The sequence below is a fragment of the Periplaneta americana genome, chromosome 14 (genome assembly GCF_040183065.1).
Source record: "Periplaneta americana isolate PAMFEO1 chromosome 14, P.americana_PAMFEO1_priV1, whole genome shotgun sequence".
Lineage (NCBI taxonomy): Eukaryota > Metazoa > Arthropoda > Insecta > Blattodea > Blattidae > Periplaneta > Periplaneta americana.
The window spans coordinates 49,353,840-49,371,894 of record NC_091130.1 but is presented as its reverse complement, the minus strand read 5'-3'; positions in this window follow the sequence as shown (position 1 = coordinate 49,371,894).

Below are 18,055 nucleotides of genomic sequence, written 5' to 3'. Positions count from 1 at the left end.
GTCTGAGCCGATGTTGTAAGAATTTTACACCAGCTTTTGTTTATAGACTTCGTTTTAGTGAACTTTTATCCCGATATCCAAATTATTCATTAGTTTTTACTGACGGATCCCGGATAAATGGTTGTGTTGGTTGTTCCTTCGTTACAAATGGAGAGACATTTAAATACAGACTAAGCCAATATACTAGTGTTTTTACTGCTGAACTCTATGCTTTTTACAGAGTTTTATTGTTTTTGATTAGGCAACCTCGGGGTAGATTCCTTATCTGTTCCGACTCTTTAAGTGCCATCCAGTCCTTGCAGTCTTTTAATTGTGATGATCCGCTTGTCTCAAGAACTCAGCAGCTGTTCCATATTCTCCTTTGCTCTGATTATGAGATTGGAGTAGTGTGGATTCCTGGTCATGTAGGGATTCCAGGAAATGAGGCCGCGGATGCTGCAGCCAGGGCTGGCGCACTGAATGGCTCTCTGGTATATTGGCGCGAGAGGTGGCAGGACATTCGAAACTACTTGAAATATAAAATATGGTGGCAATGGGAAGGAGAATGGTCTGCACAAGATGGAAACAAATTACGAAATGTAAAGAATACTGTTCGAGTTTGGGATTCGTCTACAAGAGCGTCGCGACACGAGGATGATTTACTCACCCGGTTGAGGATTGGCCATTGTCATCTGACACACGGCCATCTCCTACGTGGCGAACTCAGCCGGAGTGCGATATGTGCCATGTTCCACTTACGGTGGAACACTTTTTATTGCGTTGCAGGAAATATGACCATGCACGGAGGCAATATGGAATTCGGCCGACATTACGTGACGCTCTTGGAAATGATTTTAATTGTACAAATGCAGTTCTGAGATTTTTATCAAATACAGGTTTGGATAAGGTGATTTAGTTTTTTATTGATCTGTTTTACTTATCCTCCGGACTCTTTATATCCGGACATTTGTTGTTTTATATTTGATTTTACATTGTTGACATTTCGGACTTTATACATCCGAATATTTTATAAAATTTTATTGTTTTAAAATATGATTCACAAGTTATCTCTGGTGGCCTTAGTTTTATTGTTTTATTTGTTCGTCTTGAATACCACCTAGTGTGGTAGAATTGCTCACTTTTGTGATTCTGTAGAAATCACCTTATGTATACTGCATTTGTGTGCTTCGTTTTATCGTGACAACGCTTTTTAGTTCTTTTAGCACTCTGATTATTATATTATTTATGTCTTTGTTATATTAAGAATTTTAGATAAGGGCGCAAATAGCCATAGTAGCTGACGCGCCCTTCTTAAACTCTACTACTACTACTACTACTACTACTACTACTACTACTACTACTACTACTACTACTACTACTACTACTACTCTAACCGAGCCGTTATGTCTACCCATTCTCCTGTAACTTCATCCCTCTTAGCCCCAAATATTTTCCTAGGCACCTTATTCTCAAATTGTTTCTCTCAAAGTGAAAGTCCAAGTTTCACAACCATACAGAAGAACCGGTAATATAATTGTTTTATAAATTGTAACTTTCAGATTTTTTGAGAGCAGATGTCTATATTAATAAATTTTATTAATAATGCTATTCGTAATTCTCTATGGATATATTCATTGTTTTATTTATCCAAAAGTGTTTATCCTGCCACATGTCGGTAAAAAATTAATTTCAGCTGCTTCTATTCGTCTTGCTAAATTTTTGTTTACGGTTCAGCATTCAGAGCAATATACCAGAATCGGTACAGCTAAAACTTTATAGAATTTAAGTAGGGTTTCTCTTCGCACACTTGCTAATTTCCTTCTAACAGTACGACAGATATTTTGGCATAAATTTAGTTTTCTATTGACATCTTTCGTTCTGTCATTACCTACGAAAACTCCCAAGTAATTGAAATCCATAACCTGTTCTACTAAATGATTATAAGGCTTCGAGACTTCGGACCCAATAGAGCAGTTCAGTGGGAAATCCGCATAACGGCGTACTGAGTATAGAGGTAAAGCGTAGGCTACAGTGGGTGGGGATACTGTAGAATGAATGCCGACAAATACGCAAAGAAAAACGTTCCAGATTTGAAGGTTCTGAAGAATAATTTGGTTTTCATACAAACCTATTTTCAAACTGTGTCTGAAACTATTACACGGTTAGAAAAGTCAGAGCAAGAGATGCCGGAAGCCCTCAAATTAATTGTGGAAATGACACAAAGAATTAACGAGACACCAAGTACAGCGGTTACTGAACGTGTAAAACAGAAGTGTAAACCAATTTTATGTAAAAATAACGGATATGGAACATTGTGTAATATAAATTGCAAATTATTGGACATGGAGTCACCCGAGAATAAAGGACTGTCTCTTAGAGACTGCAATGATGTTAGTTTTTTTCGTTTTTCTCCTATCACGTCATGCGACGTAAAGCGCAGCTTTTCACAGTACAAACTGTATTTGGCGGATAACCGAAAAAGATTTACGTTTGAGACACTGAAAATGTAACTTGTAGTACATTGCAATTCGGTACTGTAACTGCACTTTCTAAATACGACCAATAGGATAGATGAAGAAATTAAAATTGATACATGTTTATTTTCACCATTAACACTGGGTATAATTAATCACAAATGCTTATAAAATACAGGAGAATAAATGCTTTTCATATTCTCTTGACATTGTCATTGTGTAATGTATATTTATTTTCAGAATGTACATATTGTGTGTGTTTCCCCATACTATCCAACTCTATTCTAAATAGCAACGTTGTTACCTTAACACATCTGTACCTTTCACTACCTGCAGTGAGTCAACAACCTATAGTACATGCACAGTAAACTTATTGTATCGGGTCCAAAGTCTCGAAGCCTGATGATTATTCACTACGATATTTGGTCTTATTGGATTTTCCCCACAGAATGCCATTACTTTTTTTACCAGGTGATATGTCTAAATTATATTCAGTAGCAATTTTTTCTAGTTGAAAAATGGCTCGTTGTAAACTATACTTGTCTGATGCTATTATTGCCCGATCATCGGTACAAGAAGCCTATGTAGTTTTGTATTATCAACTTTAAAATTTTGTGTTAAAATATGTTGCTATTTTCTTAAGACATCGTCAGTATATTATGTTAAAAAGAGCAGGTGATACAAGGCATCCTTGTCTGACTCCTTGGTTTATCTCGATATTAATATTGAGTTATCTGTTTCCATTTTTTAATTCTGATCATAGTTCCCGCATAGAGACTTTGGACTGCTCTTATAATTACACTACAATCATTAATATAACTAAGTTATAAACACTGTATCACTGATAATTAATTCTTTCAATCAGTTAAAATTGTCATAAATTGTTGTTTACTTTTTATGTTCTCGCAGGAGTTAATTAATGAATCTTTTATGCTCATGATGTTTTCGAAAGTCCACTCATTTGTACTTAACATCACGTCGCAAAGCATCTAATGCTTGCCGCGTTTCAGCATTCGTTGGCGGTTGAGTCTTTTCATTGGCATCGTCATCATCTCCTTCTTCTGCCCCTTACTCTTCTCCTTCCATTTGCGAGTCTGTGAGGCCGTTACATCCATTGCTGCATTACGTTGACTCATTTCAGTCAATTTTCGTAACGTTCTATAATTGAAACTTTCTCTTTAATGCTTAAATCCTTACGTTTGCTCTCCACAATAGCCATCACAGTACAACACTACGAACTTCACAAACAATGCCAAAGCATAAACTAAATTACTGTACTAACATAATAATAATAATAATAATAATAATAATAATAATAATAATATAATAATTTAATAATAATAATTTAATTATTTATTTATTTAATCTGGGAGAGCTAAGGCCAGTAGACCTTCTCTTCCGCTCAGCGAGACTCTAATTCTAATTGAATACAATTAACATCTTTTGTCGTCTAAAGGAAAAAGCGTGGGAGGATTACTACCTTGCTGGCTGGTCTTTCTTCAATATTGTAACTGGTGAAGAATGTACCATTACTTCCAACCACTGCATAATTATTATATTGCCCCTCAACAGTTCAGTTGAGAGTGGGTAGGATGTTGGACTTCAAAGATAAAAGTTCGTTATAAGCTGTTCACAGCCGCCATTAATATATATATATATATATATATATATATATATATATATGTGTGTGTGTGTGTGTGTGTGTGTGTGTGTGTGTGTGTGTGTGTGTGTGTGTGTGTTAATATGTATTGTATTAATGGCAATAAAACCTTTGAACTTGCAAAAATAATTCATTCCTTTATGTTTTTGAGACAGGAGGACAGGGAGGCCGGCGTCACTCCCAGGTTTCGGTAGTGACGTCTAAACTCAAAGGGCCGTATTCATAGACATTTATGGCGCGGGCTTCCGGTGGATGATCAGCGTTTTTCGTATTCATAAACCAGTGTTAGCGATAGGATATGATTTGAATTCTGTACAAGTAACCAGTGGATAGCCGGGGCTAGCTTAGTACGCTCGTAGCGCGTGCTGCGAAATGTCTATGAATAGCAGCACCCTATGAGACTCCTTGGATAGTGCAACCGCTTTGAAATGACCTTGTCATAACTTGAGCTAAACAAAATCACTCCCCAACAGTACCTCTCTTACCGATCGATGGAATCATCATAGAGCCAATTGGCTAGTATATAAGATACATACATACATACATACATACATACATACATACATACATACATACAAACATAAATACATACATACATACATACATACATACATACATACATACATACATTAACATTAACATTAACATTAACATTAACATTAACATTAAGGATAAAATTGTTCTTTTGTGAGAAAAGTATTAATTTGGGACTAATATGGTATTGGATTTTTTGTTGTACTTTATCCAAGGAATACGCTGCTAAAATCTGCACAATTATATTGCTTCCACTCTGTATACATGCTCAAAAGATTGATCATACAAGGTGTTCACGATATATCTTCAATATACTAAACCCGACAAGTAGCAAAGTTTCGACTAGAATTGCAAGCGGCAGACATTTTGTTCTTGTAACCCTTTGAGGCATTGTGATTTAATTAATTAATTAATTAATTAATCAATTCATTCATTCATTCATTCATTCATTCATTCATTCATTCATTCATTCATTCATCTAGCTAGCTAGTTAGTACAAATTGAAATTGTAAAACAAAAATGTTTCTGGCCAGTACCGTAAGAGCCAGGCTCGTGTACGGTGTGATCTTAGCCAATAATATAACATAAAATTTACAAGGACAGTTTACTAAATACAGTAACTTAATTCAAACCAATAAATAACACACAAGAGCAAAAAAAAAAATAGAAGAAAGAGAAAGAGAGAGAAAAAAACACATTGATATAAATTGACAATCAGACACAAACCAGTGATATTCAATAAAAACATGAATATAGTCGACAGAAATAAAAGGTAAAAAATACACACATTTGTTAATATTAGATGTCATGAATAAGTTTATAATTTTCTTTTTTAAAAGCTTCAATTTTAAAATATTTCAAATTTAGAAAATGGTTTGTAATTTTATTATAAAGTCTTGGGCCGATACTAGCACCATGTGTAAGTGCTGCACTTTTATGACATTTGAATCCACCACACCTTCTATTTTGTTTTAATGTCCTAATTTGTATTCAAATTTATGAAAATACAAGTTGTTTGCAAATTTCATCTCTATTTGATGTGTTTTATTTCATTGCATCAATATCCACCTCAAATTTGTTAATTAAGAGTTCTGTGTTTCAAAAGGTTAAATGATCTAGCCTAATATCCTGAGGTTTCTGGAAGAATTTGGAATGGCGCAGAATCATTAGCGAAGAATTGATTGGAATATTTCTTAGTTTTCACATAGATACACGTAAATTAAGGAACATCTTTTCGTGTGAGATTGGAACTCTCAAGTTTACCATTAATGGCTGTACGCCCTAAGTAGCAGAGATGGTGTTTAGCCAAAGTTGTCTTTTGTACTTCAGTTTTTTTATAGCCATTGTGTTTACAGATTCGAAATTTCAGATTGTATAGTTTCGCACAAATAAAGTACAGATGACTGACCCGATATTGAGAGAATATAACATAAATTGTCAGTACAGTAATATACACGAGAGAAGAATGTCATGGGAGGTGACAAACTTGTGTCATGAGAGATAAGTGTCTCTTTCTCGAACACAGTAAACATAGATCAATGAATCAGTCAAAAATAGATTTTTTTTTTCTTTTTAATATTCGATAATTAAAATTATCTCAGAGAAGATGAAAGAGAGAGATAGAAAGAGAGAGACAATTTCGCCGATAACATCGGAGGTTTGATGAAATGTCTTCTTCGACGCGAACCTTGGAGATGTAGACATATAAAACAATAGCTTTAGGAACTGAAGATTGTCTTCATTTGAAAGAGACGTTTAAATCTATAGGCTGCGTTGGTTCTTTTAATACTCGCAAGGTAGAAAGGAGAGCATAATTGATTCTTTTGAGAAAGCAGTTATAACAAAGAATTATAATTGAGTTTTTTTAAATATTTATTTCTCTTTCAAAACGTTTGTCGCTTGCCTTCCCTTAGGTCACGAGAATACGAAATGAAATTGGTTTCAAGGAGACGTGGTGCCAAATTGTAGAAATGTGCAGTTTCTTGTAGCGAGAGACAAAGTGAAAATGTCGCCTTACAGTCTTTGTCAGTACGCCTCGGTTAAATGAAGGAGATAATGAATAAGTTAAGTGGGGGGGAATTACTTTCAGGAAATGTGTTACTGGGATAATGTTCATGTAACGTATGTGAAAATGGGAAAGAATTGTTTCGGAGTGCCAGATGTAATAATCAGAAACACGGACTTCATTTTAAATGAAGGAGAAATTAATGATGTACTCTTCTGACGAGTTTCAGGTCGAATTTCCACTGCAGGTGACATAAAAATAAATGTCATGGCGTTTCGAAAATTTTTCTTTTCAGGAATATATATATATATATATATATATATATATATATATATATATATATATATATATATATATTTATATATTTTAGTAAAACGAAGGACCATGTATGGTGGGTCCCTATCACCACGGCATGGCGCGTCCTCAGGTTGCGGATAGAGGAGACGGCCTCCAGATATGGAGGGTAGCTGCGAATATATTGAATAAGCAGTCGTGGACAGCCGATAAGGGGTGGTCCTCCAGCTTGGGGGTTGGGCGAAGGGCTAACAACCCATCACCGTAAAAAACAGCTTGTTACGAACTCCTACAGTAAGCCTCGGAATAGGACTGATTCTCTGGCACGACCACAGCAAAGGAATAAGGTTTTGAGATTTGGCACTTGGAACGTAACTAGTCTTTATAGAACAGGAGGGGTAACATTAGTAGCAAAAGAACTAGCTAGATATAGAATAGACTTTGTGGGAGTACAAGAGGTTAGGTTAGATGGGAATGGCATATCACAAATAGGAGATTACTTGTTGTATTATGGGGAAGGAAACAATAATCACCAATTAGGAACAGGATTCTTTGTACATAAAAGAATAAAATCAGCAGTAAAAAAGGTCGAATTTATCAGTGACAGGTTATCATATTTAGTACTTAAGGGTAGATGGTGCGACATCATAGTTATAAATGCTCACGCCCCAACAGAAGAGAAAGACGACTATATAAAGGATAGCTTCTATGAGGAATTGGAACATACTTTTGATCAGTTCCCTAGATATCATATGAAAATTTTATTGGGGGATTTCAACGCTAAAGTAGGACGGGAGGATATTTTTAGACCAACTATTGGAAAAGAGAGCCTACACGCAATTAGTAGTGACAATGGAGTTAGATTAGTCAACTTTGCCACATCGAAAAATTTAATTGTCAAAAGTACAACATTCCCCCATAAGGATATACATAAATATACTTGGACTTCTCCAGATGGATTGACACACAACCAAATAGATCACATCTTGATAGATAAACGGAGACATACTAGTATAGTAGATATTCGAACTTTCAGAGGTGCAGACTGTAATTCTGACCATTATTTGGTGATTGGAGAATTAAGAGAAAGATTATCAGTAGCCAAGCGAGTAGAGCAACAAGTTAATATTACTAAATTCAATATTTTGAAATTAAAGGACGAGGAAGCTAAGCAAAATTATCAGGTCGAAATTTCGAATAGGTTTGCCACTTTAGAAAGTTCCGACGAAGTTGAGAAAGAATTAGATGTTAATAGCGTGTGGGAAAATATCAGAGATAGTATCAAAATTGCAGCTGAGCAGAGCATAGGTTATTATGAAACTAAGAAAAAGAAACCGTGGTTTGATGAAGATTGTTGCATGGTAGTAGAAAGAAGGAAACAGGCAAAATTGAAATTCTTACAGGATCCAGGTGAGGAGAATAGAGATAATTATTTCAATGAAAGACGGGAAGCAAGTCGTACACTTAGGAATAAAAAGAGAGGTTACTTGAAGGAAAAACTGAATGAGGTAGAAACAAATAGTAAGAATAAAAACATTCGAGATTTATATAAGGGTATAAAGGAATTTAAGAACGGATATCAGTCAAGGGTAAACGTGATCAAGGATGAGAATGGTGACTTGCTTGCAGACTCTTCATCAATCCTAAACAGATGGAAAAACTATTTTGCGCAACTACTAAATGTACATAGGCCAAATAGAAATGATCGAGACGATATTGAAATACAAACTGCTGAGCCATTTATACCCGAACCCACGATTTCAGAAGTCGAAATTGCGATAGAAAATCTGAAAAAGTACAAGTCTCCAGGTATCGATCAAATTCCAGCAGAATTAATACAAGAGGGTGGAAGTGCATTATATAGCGAAATTTATAAACTTGTACTTGCTATTTGGGAAAAGGAAATTGTACCAGAACAATGGAAGGAGTCCATAATTGTACCTATTTTTAAAAAGGGGGACAAAACCAACTGTGGTAACTTTCGAGGAATATCACTTTTGTTGACGTCGTACAAAATTTTGTCCAATATTCTTTTGAGGAGATTAACTCCGTACGTAGATGAAATTATTGGGGATCATCAGTGCGGTTTTCGGCGTAATAGATCGACTATTGATCAGATTTTTTGTATTCGGCAGATAATGGAGAAAAAATGGGAGTATAAGGGTACAGTACATCAATTATTCATAGATTTCAAAAAGGCATATGACTCGGTTAAGAGGGAAGTATTATATGATATTCTTATTGAATTTGGTATTCCCAAGAAACTAGTTCGATTAATTAAAATGTGTCTCAGTGAAACATACAGCAGAGTCCGTATAGGTCAGTTTCTATCTGATCCTTTTCCAATTCACTGCGGGCTAAAGCAGGGAGATGCACTATCACCTTTACTTTTTAACTTCGCTTTAGAATATGCCATTAGGAAAGTTCAGGATAACAGGCAGGGTTTGGAATTGAACGGGCTACATCAGCTTCTTATCTATGCAGATGACGTGAATATGTTAGGAGAAAATACACAAACGGTTAGGGAAAACACGGAAATTTTACTTGAAGCAAGTAAAGCGATCGGTTTGGAAGTAAATCCCGAAAAGACAAAGTATATGATTATGTCTCGTGACGGGAATATTGTACGAAATGGAAATATAAATATTGGAGATTTATCCTTCCAAGAGGTGGAAAAATTCAAATATCTTGGAGCAACAGTAACAAATGTAAATGACACTCGGGAGGAAATTAAACGCAGAATAAATATGGGAAATGCGTGTTATTATTCGGTTGAGAAGCTCTTATCATCCAGTCTGCTGTCCAAAAATCTGAAAGTTAGAATTTATAAAACAGTTATATTACCGGTTCTTCTATATGGCTGTGAAACTTGGACTCTCACTCTGAGAGAGGAACATAGGTTAAGGGTGTTTGAGAATAAGGTGCTTAGGAAAATATTTGGGGCTAAGCGGGATGAAGTTACAGGAGAATGGAGAAAGTTACACAACACAGAACTGCACGCATTGTATTCTTCACCTGACATAATTAGGAACTTGAAATCCAGACGTTTGAGATGGGCAGGGCATGTAGCACGTATGGGCGAATCCAGAAATGCATATAGAGTGTTAGTAGGGAGACCGGAGGGGAAAAGACCTTTAGGGAGGCTGAGACGTAGATGGGAGGATAATATTAAAATGGATTTGAGGGAGGTGGGGTATGATGATAGAGACTGGCTTAATCTTGCACAGGATAGGGACCGATGGCGGGCTTATGTGAGGGCGGCAATGAACCTTCGGGTTCCCTAAAAGCCATTTGTAAGTAAGTAAGTAAGTAAAACGAAGGATACACTGAACAACAAGAATTTTGCATCGACTTAAAATAATATGTCCCCTATGGTTTGTTGTGCGCTGAATCCGAAAAAGTATCTCTCTTCTTCGTTTTTTAGATATAGGCCTACTATGATATCACTTTTCGTTAAGCGCTCCCCCAGGAAACATCGGCGTGGGTTGGGGGTTGTAAACCAAAACTAAAGCTAATGCATTTTGTGAGTTTATGAATATTTTTCCGATGTGTTGTGGTTGGCATATTATTTTGTGCTTCTAATAAGTAAACAGTAAATTTAGTAACTGTTGAAAGTGAGATCTACACAGTGAACCAACAAGAATGTGGTTTTCAGTATTTAAGAGAAACGTTTACCAGTGCGAGTGAAGGCAAATTGAAACATGGCATTTTCATCGGTCCATAAATTCACAAAGTTATGGCTAACTGTTTGAGGAAAAACTTTCCGTTATAGAAAAAATGGCATGGCATGCTTTCAAATGTTTTCTCAAATTTCCTTGGGAATTCTAGGGAAGACAACTACATCGAATTTGTAGGAACCATGTTAAGTGCATATGACAAAATGGAGTGTAATATATCTCTCAAAATATATTTTTTGCATTCTCCTTTGGATTTCTTTCCTCCTAACCTTGGAGCGGTAAGCGACGAGCATGGGGAAAGATTTCATCAATAAATATCTGAAATGGAAAGGCGATATAAAGGAAGATCATCATCCAGCATGCTTGCAGACTATTGTTAGTGCCTTGTAAAGACAGCCCCGGATCTAGTTATAAACGGAAGTCATCCAGAAAATTCTTTTAAATGATAAGTTTAAATTCCGAGATTTTTCACATCATACGCATACATATTTTTATTGTTGTGTTTTTTTTTTCTGTTTTAAACTATGTAACATCATCTTTGTATCCACTACACATTTTTCAAGTATTATGAGCATTTGAATCCCTAGTGTGTTGTAATTTTATCAGTAGCAGTGAAAAATAAGAAAAGAGAAGTTTTTCATTCAAAAAATTAAATTCACTTTCTCCGGAAAATGGTACGTGATGGGGCAATGTGGATTTTAAATTCAGATTTAGGGCACACATATTAGTAATATTCACTTATTTTTATTTCGGAGCAAGAAAAGAAGTAAAAATTCGTTGTTCAGTGATATCTGAGAACTGCAAGAAAAAGATATTCTTTCCATTTTCTTTGATTCACTATATCCACATTTAAAATGCTTCTAGTCGCTTCTCTCCATCTTGCCGTAATGACCATGTTTCTGTCCCCATAAAACGCAACAGTCCACACACAGCATTTCACTAGTCTCTTCCTTAGTACTTTTTCCAGAGCTCCGCGGAAGATGCTCCTTGTTTATTAAAATATTCCTTTGCCATTGCTATCCTCCTTTGGACTTCCTGGCATCTTACAGTAGGCCTACAATACAAGTATTTGAAGCTGTCCACTTGTTCTACAGTCGTTTCGAATTCGCAAGTTTACCTTCTTTATTTTTCTTCCTGTGACCATGGTCTTCGTTTTCTTTGCATTTATCTTCATCTTATAGTGCTCACAACTGTTATTTAGCTCCAGTACCATAGTCTTTAGTATCCTCTCATGTTCTGCTAAATCGTATAGGGGGTTTCAACAGCGTTACAGTGCCAGTTCTAACATACGGAAGCGAAAATACAGTAGGAACAGAAAAAAAAAATAAAGCAAAAATTCGGACTCTTGAAACGAAATTATTGTAAGAAGTACTTTGGAATACACCCTACAAGATACAGAGTGATTCATATAGAACTAACACATTTCTTTCTTTCTTTCTTTATTCCAAAAAGAATGATGCTAGCCACAATTTGTTATACTTCAAATGTAGAGTCTCTTTGGGAGATCACTAACCTCTACAGGGAATACGATGAAAGAGTAATGGAACGGAGAAAAACTCTCTCCGGCGCCGGGATTTGAACCCGGGTTTTCAGCTGTGCGTGCTGATGCTTTATCCACTAAGCCACACCGGATACCCACCCCGGCGTCGGACAGAATCGTCTCAGTTTAAGTTCCAACTCTTGGGTTCCCTCTAGTGGCCGCCTTCTGCACTACGTCATAGACATCTATGAACGTAGGACTGAAGTCCACACATGTGCTGAGGTGCACTCGTTATGAGTGACTAGTTCTCCGTTCCATTACTCTCTCATCGTATGATGACGCAGAATATCTGCATGGAAATATCATATGTACTTCGGTACATTAAATGTATCTACAGGAAATGTTGAAAATTCTTTATTTAATCGACTGGAAATTCACTTATTGATCAGTTTTTAACGTCAAATTAAGCAGGAGGTTTGATTTCCTGTCACGAGATGCGCAGATGTTTATTCTGTATTCCTTATTGTTGGCAGCTGTTTTCGACATTTTGTTTTAGTCACTGAAAACGCAGTACACATTAAATCAACGTCTCTTCTTTGTGGAGAAATACAGGATTACGATTTCAATTACAGCTACTCAAATTGCATACCAGAGAAAATTTGGTGTTCGTAGTCCCCCCAAAGAAACAATACTGGGACTGGTAAACAAATTGGAAACAACTGGATCTCTGAAAGAATAATAATTTTGATGACAATAAATATACAGAAGAAATAATACAACATCTGCGCATCTCGTGACAGGGAATCAAAACTCCTTTTTAATATGACGTTAAAAACTGGTCATTAAACAAATTTCCAGCCGATTAAATAAAGAATTTTCAACATTTGCTTTAGAGGTTAGTAATCTCCAAAATATGCTCTAAATTTGAGGTATAACAAATTGTGGCTATCATCATTCGTTTTGAAATAACTAAAGGAAAAAATGTGTTAATTCTATATAAATCACTCTGTAGAAAAAAAGGAATGTGGAATGTAGAAGAGAGGCAAGAATTTTTGTACAGGCGGAATCAATATTAGGCAGAAAACTTTATATTATGGAGTAAAAATTTAGAAAGTAAGAAAATAGACTAACTACAACATCCGTGAAATACGCTCCAAATGGAAAGGGATTTAGGTACTGAAGAAGAAATGAGTATCGGAACTGAATAGTCTAACCCTCCAAAAGAAGAAAAATAAGATTATGCTTGCTACAAAACAAGTAGTTTAAAGTGCAAGACTTTTATTCCCAAGTTTGAACTCGGTGCATTTACAGCATTAACGATAAAAATACAAATGATATGTAGTACATAATATTAATAAACTTAAACTTGGATTTAAAGTAATATTTTTGCTTAAACATATTTTAGATCAAGGATTCATAGTGTATTATTCGATATATAGATGTACATTAGACGGAATAGCAATGCAGCATGTGTGCCACGCGAGTACTAGGATTGCAAAGTATGTGTTGTAGGCAGTAAATTAAGTGAGGTATGTACCGCAGCTATGTGACGTTAACTACAGGTCACAACAAGTGGAATTACATGTCTGTTTCCACGCAAATTATATAGCCTGAAAGCTACAACAATGTTCAGTAATGTATAGAAGTAATGTATAACCCCTGCGTACTTAATCTGGTCAGATGTTTATCTAGACATCGTGAAAGAAAACTATAACCGAATTAATTTCCAAAGATGAATTCTTATTACTAAGGCTGAAGAAAAGTATTGGTATCAGGGTAATAAATAATTTCTATATAGGCTTACATTGTTTGAAAAAATGGGTCTCGTTGCAGGGTGTCTATATTGTCTGTAAGGAGCACAGAAAATGAACATTCGACACTCCTCAATAGTAGACCTGTCTACGTGACGTGAGGTTGTATCATAATGCCGAAACAAAAATCCAACAAAGAACAGATAATGAGGCGACTGAATTCAGAACATGGGGAAAATGTATGTATGTATGTATGTATTTATTCACACTGCAATGGGTATATACCCGGTGGCAGTGGTAACTAATTACACTCAATAATGACAATAATAAACTTATTAATTAAAAATACAATTGATAATAATACTAATAATTAATAATAATAATAATAATAATAATAATAATAATAATAATAATAACAACAGGGAATACACTAAATTAAATGAAACGATCACTTAAAATAAGATTTCAAATATTCTAATTTGTATCATAAAACTAAGATCGAACTAAAACCCACGAGTATATGTTCATATCTGCCAAGTACCTTTCAACATTACACTCATTTCGCTGTCAACTCACTCACTGCACTGGAACTACGACACATTTCACTGATTCTATCCTGATTTCACTAACACTTCAAAAACATTTCACTGTTCAAATTCTTTGTACTGCCACTATAAACTATAAAGCTTCACTGACAGGAACACGTTTCACTTACACAGCACACTTCACTGACACGACATACTTCTTCACTGATACAACACACTTCACTGACACAACATAATTCTTCACTGATACAACACTTCAATAACAACATATCATTTACACCCTTTAAATACTGTGTATAATTACCATCTATTAGTAAGGTCCTTAAGCCTTGTGTTTGACTTCATTGATATTAATGATATTTTTTGTAAATGTAATATTTGTTCCGAGTTAATTAATTTGAAACACACGTAATCCTGTAAATGTAAATTCTATAATGAGTTAATTCATACGGACCGGACTGTACCGTTAATAGTTACGCTTGTACACAAGCATTTTGTAATGCAGTTTACCTGATAACCAATTCTTTTTTTCAGCCCTACTTATTACGTAACGAAATTAAAGATATAACATTAAATTTCTTGCATCATAATGAATATAAGAAAATATGGGGTCATTTCAAAGGAACTTTAAATATTGAAGAATAAAAATTATAATATTTCAGAGAAAAAATTAATCCATTGTGCAAACAGTGGCATTATTATTGTTGTTATTCTTCTTGTTCTTCTTCTTCTTGTTCTTCTTCTTCTTGTTCGTCTTCTTCTTATTATTATTATTATTATTATTATTATTATTATTATTATTATTATTATTAGGAAAGTCCAGGAAAACAGAGAGAGTTTGGAATTGAACGGATTACATCAGCTGCTTGTCTATGCGGATGACTTGAATATATTAGGAGAAAATCCACGAACTATTAGGGGAAACACGGGAATTTTACTTGAAGGAAGTAAAGCGATAGGTTTGGAAGTAAATCCCGTAAAGACAAAGTATATGATTATGTCTCGTGACCAGAATATTGTACGAAATGGAAATATAAAAATTGAAAATTTATCCTTTGAAGAGGTGGAAAAACTCAAATATCTTGGAGCAACAGGAACGAAAAGAAATGGCAATCGGGAGGAAATTAAACGCAGAATAAATGTGGGAAAATGCCTGTTATTATTCTGCTGAGAAGCTTTTGTCATCCAGTCCGCTCTCAAGAAAGCTGGAAGTTGTAATTTATAAAACAGTTATATTACCGGTTGTTCTGTATAGATGTGAAACTTGCACTCTCACTTTGAAAGAGGAACAGATGTTAATGGTGTTTGAGAATAAAGTCTTTAGGAAAATATTTACGGCTAAGAGGGTATGAAGTTACAGGAGAATGGAGAAAGTTACACAACGCAGCACTGCACGCATTGTATTCTTCACTTGACATAATTAGGAACATTAAATCCTGACGTTTGAGATGGGCAGGGCATGTAGCACGTATGGGCGAATCCAGAAATGCATATAGAGTGTTAGTTCGGAGGCCGCAGGGAAAGATACCTTTAGGGAGGCCGAGACATAGATGGGAGGTTGGTATTAAAATGGATTTCAGGGAGATGGGATTTGATTGTAGAGCAGGCTCCACCACGTCGACTCAAGATCGCGAGAGGGCGTACAGGCCTGCTTACGGCTTCCACTGCGGGCAGTACACTTGTACACTGCAGTCTATCAGTGGTGGAAGCTATCGAGGTCGCTTGGGGGCACCGGTGCACTGCATTTTGCACCAAGAATATTTATGTGCTAAGAACATTAACCTTAGCAATGTAATGGATGTTTTTGTGCGAGCAATTAATTTCATGAGGTCTAAAGAACTTAATCACAGGGAGTTCAGGGCACTGCTTGATGATATTAACAGTAAGTATGGTTAAGTCGAGGAAAAGTTTTCTCCCACTTAGGAATGAAATTGCCTTATTTATGGATGTACATGGACACCTGTTAGAAGCCTTGGACATGGAAGAATATACAAGAATAATGCAGCAATTATGCGAAGACTTCGAACGTAAATATAGGAAATAGAGAACTTGAACAAAAATTTAAGATATTTGCAACACCTTTTCCAGTGAGTGTCCTCGATATTTCTGTTGAACTACAATTAGAAATATTTGATTTACAAAATGATATTGAGCTAAAGGATAAGTATCAAAACAGAAAAAGTATTAACCATTTCTATATTTGTTTTCCACGGGAAAGATTTCCTAAACTGCACAATCTCGCTGCAAGAACGTTGTGAATGTTCGGGACAACCTACGTATGCGAAACACTGGACACTTGAAAGCATGTTTGCGATTGGGTGGTACTAAAACAATAGCTCCACGAATTGAAAAGCTGCTTAGTAACAGAAAACTGCAAAAATCGCCGAGGATCTCTGATGTATAAGAAAAAGTACTATTATTAGAGATTTGAATAACAACGTTTGTACTGTTGTTTTATTTTGTTAATTGAACTGTATAGCAATGAGAAGAAGACAAACAGTGAACAGTTTTATTTCGTAGTATGTTAATCTGTATAAAAGTGTATATTTTGTTTTGTTTCAATGTTGTGCAAACATGCAAATATTTATTTCGTATATACAGTTAGTTAACTGTACCAAATTGTATAGAGTACTGTTTTCAGTATAGTGCAGTATTATCAGTGAAAGTGTGCTTCAATTAAAAACTGAAATTAATTTACATTCTTGTCACAAATTCGGTTCACATACAGTATAAGTTGTTAGCTCCGCCACTGTGGAAGCAGCTACCCTTGCCCGCAGCCGTACGTAAGGGCTTGAGGGTTTGTACGTAAGAACGAGAGTGTAGTCACTTGACGCTTCCTGTTGTAGAGGCTACATTAGTGTTGCTCAGGATAGGGTCCGATAGCGGGCTTATGTGAGGGCGGCAATGAATCTCAGGGTTCCTTAAAAGGCATACTTAGAATTTTTTTAAATTTATTAATAATATTTTTAAATAAACTATACGTTACGCCTGTACGTTAAATATTTTAGAGTATGTTGTTCACATGTCCACCGCTGTGGAGTAGCGATTAGCATGCCTAACTGTGAAACGAGCAGTTTGTATTCAAATCCTAGTTGGGACGAGTTACCTAATATATGTGGAAAAAATTGGTAAAGAACTCAATCAGATGGGGTTAGGCCCTGCACCATAAATGTAAGAGTGACGCTTGCAAACTCTATTCTGCAGCTGAAAAAAGATAGATCTACTGGTTACGATTAGTATGATCCCAGATCACGTACCCATATACCATAACAGATAGCTCATTCCTGTGTTAAAATTGGCAGCTGTTTGAAGATAACAACCGCCAGGATCGCCACCCGTCCGCCGTAAACGAACACGAGATGGCAGTACAGTCACTAACGCAATTCAAATGGGAGTTGTGACATGATTCCTTATGTAACAACTAGATGGCTGCATAGTAAACCTGACAAAAGTTGTTACCGTCAAAGCCTATAAGGCTTTATATGATCTAGGGTATGATGATCATGATTATTATTATTATTATTATTATTATTATTATTATTATTATTATTAGTATGTGCTGATAATGATTCATTAGGGATGTCATTACGTTTATTATTTCATTACAATACAGAAAGTTTATTTTGTACCAACTAATCACCCTCTTGTTATAATTA